General features: G+C 41.6%; 1 protein-coding gene across 1 annotated transcript in view; it reads left to right on the forward strand.

Annotated features, from left to right (window-relative positions):
- Positions 1 to 1,060: 1,060 nt before the first annotated feature.
- The window catches only part of DLC1 (DLC1 Rho GTPase activating protein), a 789,115-nt gene continuing 777,468 nt past the window's right edge, over positions 1,061 to 12,707 (forward strand). Inside the window, exon 1 of the mRNA XM_029587197.1 lies at positions 1,061 to 1,189. The gene's annotated coding sequence lies outside the window, so the exon portion shown is untranslated. The remainder of the gene's footprint in view (positions 1,190 to 12,707) is intronic.

The raw sequence follows: 12,707 nt of genomic DNA on the forward strand, positions 1-12,707 counted from the left end.
ATAAATATTTGCTGCTTCTCCATTATTAATACCTTTGAGGTATTTTATTGTATCCATAATATTCACCTCCTCACCTCATTAAATAGGCCTTTTTGTATAGATTCTGTATCTTTTGATGGCGATTCTCTGAATTTCCATTTGTCTATGCCCTTTTAAAAATATGGTCTCCAACGCCGAACGCAATACTCTAAATGGTTGCATCTCTCCCTATATATACACTCTAGCATTCATGCAGCTTTGGCTGCTGCTTTGTCTCACTACTTTTTGACTTAGATTCAGACATGATCACCGTGAGATTTGTTTCCCATTTGGTGCCCATCAGTTATCTCTTCTTTTTAATTTCTGCACCCTAAATACATGACTATACCATGTTGTATGTTGAATCTAAGCTGCCAAGTATGTGACCACTCCTCAAGCATTCTTGCTCCTCAGTTTTTTCAAATCTTAATTCAAAGCAACAGTATTTTTTTATATTTGAAAAATGCTCACAAGCACATTTCCTTCCACCCTGAAAAAAATTATGTTTTCAAATGTGTTGAAAATAATGACCATCAGCTAAAAATATGCAATTTATAAAATAATTACATGAAAAATAAATGCATTATCTCTAATTTTTAAATTATATAACCAATGAGAAAACTCAGACTTGCTCAGTGAAGATCTGGGAATAGATGTCCGTAGCCGGAGATATTCTCAGTAAAGCAGTCAGATATACAGCAGCATACCCTTCAACGACCTCCTGCTGATTTGTGACATCCATACTATTTGTGTTGCTATCGATTTTCTTACAGGCAATATCCATTATTAATAGATACACACTAATCAAAGCCAAACTAGTAATTTCCATTAGTCTGCTCCCAAACTTGTATACAGTCGTGTGTCTGGTTTTAATCAAAACCAAATGGAAATCCAAGTTCCCAGCCTAGACCAGCACAGCAAGGAGGAAGTCATTCAGGGGAAGCAGAAGAAAGTAGAAAAGATAACAGATGAGAGGTTCACACAGTTTGCAGGGACCGGAGGATGTAGATGCTGCGGGCTGTTATGGGAACATGTACCAAGAAGCTTTTTGAACTGGAAAGAAGCAATTTTGGGTCTTTTTTGTTAGCAAAATGTTTAATTTCATCAAAATGGAGCCTGTTCTTGTGTTTTTTGAAGTGCTGGATTAGTGTGTGGAGGAGTCTCGGAAGAGGTAAAGTGACATACTCCATACCATACCGTCTGCTACAATCACGGTACTGTATTCGGGTGATTTATTTGTTATGAACTAAACCAAAATTCCACTGAATCTCTACACATGGGTATTTAATGACTTTTCATGCTTTGAGCTCAGTAACTGAGTATAGCAGGGCAGCTCATTTAACTTGTAGTTACTGCAGTTACATTTTTTTTCTTGCAGCAAGCAGCCTCCATGCTTTGGCATTTTTACACAGCATTATAGGCATCAAATATGAACGTTACAGCAGCTAAAAGGTTATTTCATAAACAGAATGAATTGGAAAATACTTTGAAAATAGGTAACAAGATAATGAGATGCCTGCTGTAGAGTCTGATGAAATTCTACAGTTCCTCAAGTCTACAAACTGAAAAGTTCTCAGATGTGCAGTTTTCTCTTTTTTTAATGTTTATTTTGTTTCTATTTGTGCTGCTTCTCTTGTTCAGGATTTGTTCCATCATGTAGCCCCTCTCTCACACGTTCATATTACTGAAGAGCAGGAAATACTTTCCAGGCAATCTGGGCCTGCTGGGTGAGGGCCTCTTTCACAAAACATCAGTCTGAATATAGTAGGCACAAGCCACCAGGGAAAAAAAAAGGGCTTGAGAGAATTCAGCTTAGTTTAAGGTCCCTCCAGCTGCAGAGGGTGTTTTCTTAGAATCGCAGATTGAGCGAAACTGCTTAGAATAGAGCAGTGAGCTCAGCAAGAAAGTCTGAAGGAACTTTTCTTCCTTCGGAGACTACTGAACTCATTTTTTTTTTATGGCTTTACTGTGGAAATAGTTGTGGTGGTTGACATCTGATCTTAATTTAGGTAAGGCAGTTTTGGAGGGTTTCTTATTTTCTAGCTAACAACGAAGGTTCTAACTAAAGCAAAACTCAGAAATGATCTGTAGTTGGTCGTACAATCAATGCCAGTTCTGCATACTGTGCTGAAGTCTTCATCCTGGGTTTCAGCTCTAAAAGCAAAGGTAGGTAACTGGATGTGTGGTGAAGCGCGCTAGGAAAATGTTAAGTAGAAGCAAACCAGCGAGGCAGAAGTGATGTCTGTGCAAATGTTCCAGTTGTAAAGGAAATACATTTGTTTTCATTTTAAAAAGATGATTTATGAAGCATTAATTATTTCCAATAGGTTCATTGTCTTTTTGCTTATTTACTATCATTTATAAAGCTAGGAGTCTATTAGTTTGCCTCATATTCTTTGACATACTGTTGTGGTAATATAAGGCCTTAATCAACAGAGATTTTTTCTATAAGAACAGAATAGAAAAACAGACTTTTTGAATAAAGGTTTTAGTCCTATTAGCAATGTTCTGGAACTATACAGAGATCCTAGAAGGTTTAGTATAAAAATCATAACAAGAGACTTGGATTTTGGTTTTGAAGTAATTAATTAAAGTTGTATTTCATTCAAAGAATACATTAAAATTACAGTTTTTTAAATCTGTTGTCCATTCAGCCTGACATTAAATTTGGAGCTCTCCAATAAGAATGACAGACAGTATTAAAACTTGCTCATGTTGTCAGTGAGGTATTTAGAAACTGCAATTCACAATACACATGTCACGACAGAGAGAGACAGAGAAATGGCTAGGCACAGTGACAGCCAGAAAGGAAGATACAGTAAGTGCCCTAATCACTTTAATGACATATTTAATGTGCTGTCATAAGTCAGAACAAATGATTCAAAATCTACATTGCTTTAAACTTCTGCTCAAAATATAAGTATAAAATGAATAAAGGAAATGTTATCAAGATTAATTTATATAGAGGTGATAAATGCACAATCAAAAATCTGGTAAACAAAAATTTAAGAAATTGTGTTTTGTTTCAGCTTGGTGGTCTGTCCCAGTAAACAATGAATGTGTTACAGTGGTGCAACATATGCAGTCTCCTACATTGCGGAAATAGCATTTTATAAAATGTTAGTGGTATTACATTTTTTCGCTTCGTTGTCCGAAACATAACCACTGCTGGACTGAAGAATATTAAGACAAATAATGTGCCCTGTACAAGGTGCAAATCCACAGTTTCTAGAGAGAAGTGTGAGTCAAACACACTCACCTGAAAGCAAAAGAAAAACTATGCAAGGGTGTTACTGAATATTTTACATTGTGCTTTCCTATTTCATAAGCTTGTTATTAAGAATGGAGTAATTTATATCTCTAAAATTGATTTTTAAAAATGACAAAAATGAATTCTTTTCATTTTTCACATGTGTTATTATACTGTTTGTGCTCTGCCAAGGCTCCCAGGGTTTCTTCTGGGCCTTGGCTTTTATCGCTGGGGGCTGTCTTACGCTGAATGAAACACATGTGCAAAAGATTTTAGGAGAAACTCCACCTCCCACTCTCCAGCCTTTGGTAATGGAATGATGTATAAACATACCAAAGTTATAAATACAGCAAGGGATTATTTTCCATCATATGCAGAAAAATAAACAGGAAATAAAGTTAAGGTAGTAAATTAAGGTGGGCAAGTCTTTTTACAGATATGTTAGGGTAAGAAGGAAGTACAGAGGTGGGATTGTGAGACTGAATGGTGAAAAGCTTCTAAAAACTCATTTTTATTCGTCAGGCTTTTGATGATTAAGTGGCATTGCAGGTTTTTCTATGAGAAGGCTGCTATGAGTATTTTGTGCTGTTTATGTTGTTTTAAATAATTTTATGTATTAATTGTGTATGTAAATGATGAAAAGCACCTAGTACTATGTATAGGCAGCCTATAAATCTTGAAATAAATAAAAAGAAGGAATGTGTGAAGGATGACAAAGTAAAAGCAGAAGAGAGTGAAGAAGGACCTCAAATAGATGGCAAACATAAATACTGCACCATTTTCTAGGATAATAAGAACATAAGAAATTGCCATGCTGGGTCAGACCAAGGGTCCATCAAGCCCAGCATCCTGTTTCCAACAGAAACCAAACCAGGCCACAAGAACCTGGCAATTACCCAAACACTAAGAAGATCCCGGCGGTGGTGTGGACACTGAGAGACTGTTTGGGAGACAGAGGAAATATCGCAAAGCTGTCCGAACCTGCCGGGTGAGACACCAAGCCCTCCTGTGAGCCAGCGGAACATCTAACTCCGCCCCCGATGACCCTGACGTCAGTGGAAGGGGCGCAGGCGCCTACAAAAGCGGCATTTGAAAACTACCTCAGTGCGGTGGTATGGACACTGAGAGACTGTTTGGGAGACAGAGGAAATATCGCAAAGCTGTCCGAACCTGCCGGGTGAGACACCAAGCCCTCCTGTGAGCCAGCGGAACATCTAACTCCGCCCCCGACGACCCTGACGTCAGTGGAAGGGGCGCAGGCGCCTACAAAAGCGGCGCTTGAAAACTACCTCAGTGCGGTGGTGTGGACACTGAGAGACTGTTTGGGAGACAGAGGAAATATCGCAAAGCTGTCCGAACCTGCCGGGTGAGACACCAAGCCCTCCTGTGAGCCAGCGGAACATCTAACTCCGCCCCCGACGACCTTGACGTCAGTGGAAGGGGCGCAGGCGCCTACAAAAGCTGCGCTTGAAAACTACCTCAGTGCGGTAGTGTGGACACTGAGAGACTGTTTGGGAGACAGAGGAAATATCACAAAGCTGTCCGAACCTGCCGGGTGAGACACCAAGCCCTCCTGTGAGCCAGCGGAACATCTAACTCTGCCCCCGACGACCCTGACGTCAGTGGAAGGGGCGCAGGCGCCTACAAAAGCGGCGCTTGAAAACTACCTCAGTGCGGTGGTGTGGACACTGAGAGACTGTTTGGGAGACAGAGGAAATATCGCAAAGCTGTCCGAACCTGCCGGGTGAGACACCAAGCCCTCCTGTGAGCCAGCGGAACATCTAACTCCGCCCCCGACGACCCTGACGTCAGTGGAAGGGGCGCAGGCGCCTACAAAAGCGGCGCTTGAAAACTACCTCAGTGCGGTGGTGTGGACACTGAGAGACTGTTTGGGAGACAGAGGAAATATCGCAAAGCTGTCCGAACCTGCCGGGTGAGACACCAAGCCCTCCTGTGAGCCAGCGGAACATCTAACTCCGCCCCCAACGACCCTGACGTCACCGGAAGGTGCATAGCTGCCTATAAAATCAGCGCTATACCGGCGCACCGCAGCCGCCGGCACGCCGCCAAGCCGCGCGCCCTAAGGGGCGCGCCGGCTTAGTCTGGCGCAGGACGCGGAGGGCGGAAGGAATATCAGTTGTCCACACAACTTGCCACAGTGAGGATCCAATAAGGGTCGACAATTAAGAGGTACGTGGTGGCTGTCTATCTTGCTGTATCGCTCAGTTTTGCCTTGAGCGAGTACACTAGACATTAGTTTCCTGTTTTTTTTATGGGGAGGAAAAGAAAACCGAGGGCGCCTTTCCCAACGACCCCCTCGGTACAAATTTCAGGCCCCATGGACGCCCACGTTGCCTGTAGTAGCCCTATACCGGTGAATCAGCCGCTAGATGGACGAGGAGGAGAATTTGAGCTCCCATCCATTTCAGGCTCAATGTCACCTTTAAGCCCGGTAAGAGGATCGCCTCCCCAAAATCCAGCAGCTGAAATAAGAACCCCGGGAACTGTGGAGACGCCGAGGACCATAGATGTTGCGTCGGCGAATCAGTTGGTGAACAGTGGGGTGAATGGAACAGCTGTTAACCCATTAAACATCTTAAGTGGTATGGTGGGGAGGAATATTCAGGGCGGAGAAGGACTAAACACAGAGGGAGAGATACAGGAAATATCTTGGCCTGAATTACAAATCCCAGAGCTGCCTCCAGTTCAAAGACCAGGAGAGATTTCATTGCTTTCAATATGGGAAGCAATTTCAGAGTTGCGGAGTTCTTTAACACAGCAGTTAACTCCTATAGTTAAGAGGTATAATGAAATGGGTCAAAAAGTTGCTGTTATAGCACATTCCACTATAGAATTAAATCAACAGATGTCTAATTCCCGAGTATAAGTGAAAGCTATCCAGCAATCTCAAGAAGCATTGATTAAGGATAACATCAATCTAGCATTGAAAGTGGAATCATTAGAAAATTCCGTTAGAAATAAAAATTTAAGAATTATAAATTTCCCGAAAGTTCCATTAGTCAATCCTAAGGATATGTTTAAAAGATATCTAATTGAAGTTCTAAAAATCCCAGAGAACGCTATACCTCCTATAGCTAAAGTTTTTTATTTACCACCTTTTAGGAGAGTATCTGATACACAGAGGGAACGATTAGATATTATACAAACAGTTGAGACTCCAGCACTAGATTTGACTGCGATTATTGAAACGTCCGACTCTGAAATTGCTGTTCCAGCTACTTTAATCGTATCTCTAGTCTTAGAACCAGATAGAGACTGGCTACTGAAATTATTCTTTAGGCATAGATTAGAACTGTTTATGCAATTTAAGATAAATATGTTTCCGGATGTGTCTCGTCAAACACAAAAAAGACGTAAACAGTTTTTACTATTGAGAACTGCTGTGCAACAGATTGGGGGGCTTTTTATTTTGAAATTTCCGTGTAAATGTCTGGTCAAGTATCAGAATGTTTCATATATATTTTTTGATCCCCCCCAACTGTCTCAATTTCTTGTTGGTAAAATTCCTCTTCCTAACTCTGTGGAAACTCCAGAACCGTAGTATCCTGAAAAGAAAGGTCCTTAATAAATGTTGTGCTAATACATCTTAATTGTCATATACCCATATAGTTAAATATGTATGTGCAATATTTCCTAAAGTTGCGTTATGGATCCTCCAATATTGAGGACTTAAGATATAAAGTTATGATGTTTGATATCTGCTAAAAGATATTTTTCCTTTTGAGTTATTTATGTATAACTTTATTTGTTTCAAACAAGGTATTCTTGTAATGTATCTAAAAATTCATAAATAAATTAAAAAAAAAAAAAAAAAAAAAAGAAGATCCCATGCTACTGATGCAATTAATAGCAGTGGCTATTCCCTAACGGGCGGATTTTAAAAGCCCTGCTCGCATAAATCCACCCGGATTTACGCGAGCAGGGCCTTGTGCGCTGGCGCGCCTATTTTCCATAGGCCGCCGGCATGCGCAGAGCCCCGGGACGCGCGTAGGTCCAGGGGTTTTTCGAAGGGGGCGTGTCGGGGGCGGGACCGGATGACGCGGCGTTTCGGGGGCGGGGCGGGGCGTTTCGGGGCGGGACCGGGGGTGTGGCGCCGGCCTGGGGGCGTGGTCCAGGCCTCCGGACCAGCCCCCGGGTCAGAAGACGGCACGCCAGCAGTCCGCTGGCGCGTGTAGATTTACGTCTGCTTCTCGCTGGCGTAAATCTAGGGACAAAGGTAAGGGGGAGGTTTAGATAGGGCCAGGGGGGTGAGTTAGGTAGGGGAAGGGAGGGAACGGAGGCAGGCTGCGCGGCTCGGCGCGCACCGATCCAGGATTTTAGAGGATACGCGCGGCTATGCGCGTATCTTATAAAATCCAGCGTACCTTTGTTTGCGCCTGCTGCGCAAACAAAAGTACGCCATCGCGCTTTTTTTTTAAATCTACCCCTAAGTAAATTTAATTAATAGCCGTTAATGGACTTCTCCAAGAACTCATCCAAATCTTTTTTGAACCCAGCTACACTAACTGCACTAACCACATCCTCTGGCAACAAATTCCAGAGCTTAATTGTGCATTGAGTGAAAAAGAATTTTCTACGATTAGTCTTAAATGTGCTACTTGCTAACTTCATGGAATGCCCCCTAGTCCTTCCATTATTCGAAAGTGTAAATAACCGATTCACATCTACTCATTCAAGACCTCTCATGATCTTAAAGACCTCTATCATATCCCCCCTCAGCCGTCTCTTCTCCAAGCTGAACAGGTCTAACCTCTTCAGCCTTTCCTCATAGGGGAGCTGTTCCATCCCCTTTATCATTTTGGTTGCCCTTCTCTCAGAGGTGTTCTGGAAGCTAAACTGAAAGTTCTGTTCAGTCTCTATGGCCTGGATTCACTAATGTCGCAAGGCTTAGTGAATCCCGGTGGTAACGGGGGGGGGGGGGGGGGGGGGGGGTGAAGCGGCGGGGCGGTCCTGCGCTGGTAGCGCAAGCGTGCGATAGCCTTTAGCCTTAGAAAATAAGGCCCTATATTTGGTGACCCTCTTCATACATGGTAAAGAGGAAACATAACTACAGGGCAATCAAAGCTCAGTGGTGTTTAAAATAAAAAGTGATGACATTAATACCAAAGGAAAGAATAGTAAGTATTTTGAAGCTAGCAGATTACAGGATCCAAGAAGAGAATGGCTTTCCCAGAGGGAAATATGTCAAACATATCATATTAATGATTTTGGTCGGGTGGCTATAGAATTAAATCAGGGCAGGAGCTGTAGGCCGTGTACCTAGATTTCAGGAAGAATGTTGCATTTATATTTAATTGCACTATCCATTTATATGCCGCTTTCCTCCTAAATGGATCCAAAATGTCTTAGACTGTAACTTTCAAACTGGCACATTGGCACACATTGGTGCGTGTACATCGGCATGCACCCAGGGGACATGGTCTTTTTATAACTTGCACATGTATATGCACGCATGTTATAAAATAGCTTGGCTGTGCGCACATGTGCGCCAAATTTTAAGGGGGTGCGCGCATGACTACGCAAATCCAACTTCTACATGTAAGTTAGGGGATTTTAAAAAGGGTGCATGCCCGCGTCATTGCCAGTTTACCAGTTCATCCACCAGTTCACCCAGTTAACGGCTAGGCTCTCCAAACCCCCCTGGTTTAAAACCCTACACTCCCCCTAGTTTCCCCAGACCCTTTAAAACCCCTGAGAAATGGCTCAATCCTTTTATTTTATAATTTACACATCATCCATAGCTGAAGTAACGATACATGGCAGGGGACCTAGGTGTACGCTGGGGCACACAAATATTTATAAGAACATAAGAACATAAGAACATGCCATACTGGGTCAGACCAAGGGTCCATCAAGCCCAGCATCCTGTTTCCAACAGTGACCAATCCAGGCCATAAGAACCTGGCAAGTACCCAAAAACTAAATCTATTTCATGTTACCGTTGCTAGTAATAGCAGTGGCAATTTTCTAAGTCAATTTAATGAATAGCAGGTAATGGACTTCTTCTCCAAGAACTTGTCCAATCCTTTTTTAAACACAGCTACACTGTGCGCACATCTCTTGGCCAGGCCCTGAAATGCCCACGCCCCACCCCTTTTTGTAAACTTTTCAGATGTGCGCGCTGTGGGTTTTATGCATGTATCTTGGCGCTTCTTAAAATATTATCGGTATGCTTAAGATAGACTTATTCACGCACCTCCTAATTGATGCACATGCTGGGCTTTTAAAATTCACTTCTTACAGTATAGCAATACAAAAATATAATAGCACATTCAAGCAATAACTTCATAATACATCATATGAAATATAATAATGAAAATATAAAAAGTACATCATATATAATACAATAATTTGTACATCAAAAATACATTTCCATGTCAAGAATTTCTATCCCTCACACCCTCTCTTTCACAATGCAGCAGGGAAAACTACACTAATTCTCCCTACCCCAAAAAATAACAAACCCAGCACTCCTAGATGCCTCCCAAAAGAGTTCCTCAAAGAGGCTACCCCCTTTGGTTTGTCCCTTCAGTGGCAACCCGCTAATGGTGACCCACCACTAGCAGTGCACCTAATCTTGTGACCCACCACTGATGACATCACAGAAGGGGGTGGGCCATCAATAGAAGCTGACCACAAAAATTCTGATCTGAATAGGCTAGAAAAGAAGCTAGACGAAGATGGTATTTCCCCTTCCAGACTGCCCCATAGACTAATAGGTCAGTGGGTCACTCTCTTCTCATGGCAATATATTTCATTTATAATCTGAACAGACTATGGGTGGCTCTTAAAGTGATATGAAACCAGACAATAGTAAATATTTTAGCCAAGGAAAATAGGGTTACAAATGAAATGTCTCAGAGATCACTCCTGGATCTGATTATGTTTGATGATTTAAAAAATATTTCTGAAGGAAACAATTTTCTTTTTCTTATTTATTACCTCATATTTCAATATCACCTTACCAAAACTGCTCAAGATAATTTTCCAGATAACACTAAGATCTGCAACAGACTGGTGGACACTCCAAATAGAATAGAAAAATAAAGAACAATCTGGGAAGGCTTCAGGAATGAAAGATAAGTTTCAATGTAAAAAAGTATAAAGTTAAGCATTTGTTGAGTGCAAAATCCAGAAGTATCTGAGGCGAGTGAGGTACTGATGAACACTAAAAAGGAACGAGACCTCAAATTAATTAATTAATTAAGAAATAATATTTAATTGACCTACTGTTGCGAAATAGCATAAAAGGGAGGAGCAAGAGGAATGCAAAGCTTTCCTCCTAATCCTTTCACAATGTCAAAGTTATTGAACAAAACCAGCCGCAGGACCAATTCCTGATGTACTCCAATGATCACCTTTTGTTCTCTTAGAAGGAATCCATTTACCACTATCCCTTATTGTTTATGACTCAACCAGTTCCTAATCCAGTCTACCATCAGTTTATTTATAAGCTTTCTGTATGGGACAGTATCAAAAGCTGAGGCAAAAATAAGCCACATTCAGTGCATGCCCTTAATTTAGTCACCCAATCAAAGAAGTCAATCAGATTCATTTGATATTATTTCCGTCTAGTAAAAAGATGCTGCCTGGGTTCAAGCAACCTACTGGATTCTAGATACTTCTATAGCCTTTTCTTCATTAAAGCCTTCATTTTTCCCACCACCAAGGAATCAGTACCTGGTCTGTAGTTTCCAATCTCCTCTCCCTTACCACTTTTATGAAGAGGGACATCTGTCCTTCTCCAGTTCCACTGGACCACAGAAAAGATCTATTGAACAGATCCTTTAAAAGACCCATCAGAACCTCTCTGAGCTCACTTAATATCCTAGGTTGTATCTCTTCTGGGTTCCATGTCTTTGTTCGTCCTCAGTTTTTCTAGTTCCACACAAACCCTTTCTTCAATAAATATGGCATCTACCTCACTATCGTATGTAGCCCACCAAGGTTGTGGAGTGGACTACAAACTGATTGACTGACCGAAGACAGCGTGTAATGGTAAACGAAACCTACTCTGAAGAGAGAATGGTGTTGTGGAATGCCACAGGAATCTGTTTTGGGACCAGTTCTGTTTAATATCTTTGTGAGCGACATTGTGGAAGGGGTACAAGATAAAGTTTGTCTATTTGTAGATGACACTAAGATCTGCAACAGAGTGGACACACCTGAAGGAGTAGAAGGAATGAAAAGTGATTTAAGAAAATTTGAAGAGTGGTCATAGACTTGGCAGCTGGGATTCAATGCCAAGAAGTGTAGAGTCATGCACCTGGGGTGCAGAAATCCAAAAGAGTTGTATGTGATGGGGAATGAAAGACTAATAATATGGACTGGGAAAGGAGCCTTGGGGTGATAGTGTCTGGCGATCTGAAGGTGGAAAGCAATGTGACAAGGCAATAGCTAAAGCCAGAAGAATAAATTGTCCATTTGCTGCACTACTACATATCAACCTCCTTTATTTTAACTTTTTATTTTATTTTTATAACAAAAAAACAGAATTATTTCTTTCAGTGATCTTTCTCCTGTTTTTTGTTCATTATAATAAATACTGATAAATTCCTAGAAAAAGTAAAATAAAACTGAAAATGAAGGTCTAGATCGTTCTGTTTATGTGTGATGGATATGATATATCCTGCTGTAGGATGCTAGCAGGAGTGGCTTCTATGAAGCCTGTACCCCCTGCTCCCCCAAATTTATTCCATTAATCCTAGACATATGATGTGTGCAGTCCTGCAGGACAGCTGGTACAGAGAATGGAGCCCTTGTGTGTGATAGATGAGAATCCTTTGGCTAGTGCCTGAAGACTTGTTCTCCTGTGCGGAAGTGCAGTAAGCTGCTCTGAAGCGTGAGGCCATGACTGCAATGCTGGGGTTTAATGAAAGAAAAAGGTGTGCTTGGCCAGAGCATTGTCATAGTTGTACGAAAGGTCAGCTTGCAGAGATATGAAAAGGTGTCTTCTCACAATGAGTTTTGAGAAACGACATAAAGTACAAGGGAGAGTTCCTTGAGGGTTGAATATGTGGAAGTTCTGCTACCAAGGGAAGAGAACAGCAGGAGTTTCTCCAGTGCTGTTTAAAATAAGAAGATATAGAAAGGAGAGCGTAAGGAGTGAAGGGGAAAACATCTTGTTCAAGGAGTCCTGCCCTGTTCATTCTCAGCAGATAAGGAGAAGAGCAAACCATGAGATGGGAAGAAAAAATAAGGCACAAAGGCAAATTCAAGAAAGTCAACAATAGTTCCTTGAAGTAGCCTAATGTGGTACCTAAAATCAATTGAGGACTCAGCATGTGTTTGGATTGTTGACTGCTTATATTTACTTTATGGATAATGTCAGAGGGCCCCATGCATTGTGTGATGGCCCACCGGCTCCCAGATATACTCTATTGTCCAGTAACGTTTAAAAAAAGGGGATATTCATATG

This window comes from Rhinatrema bivittatum, chromosome 1 (genome assembly GCF_901001135.1).
Source record: "Rhinatrema bivittatum chromosome 1, aRhiBiv1.1, whole genome shotgun sequence".
Lineage (NCBI taxonomy): Eukaryota > Metazoa > Chordata > Amphibia > Gymnophiona > Rhinatrematidae > Rhinatrema > Rhinatrema bivittatum.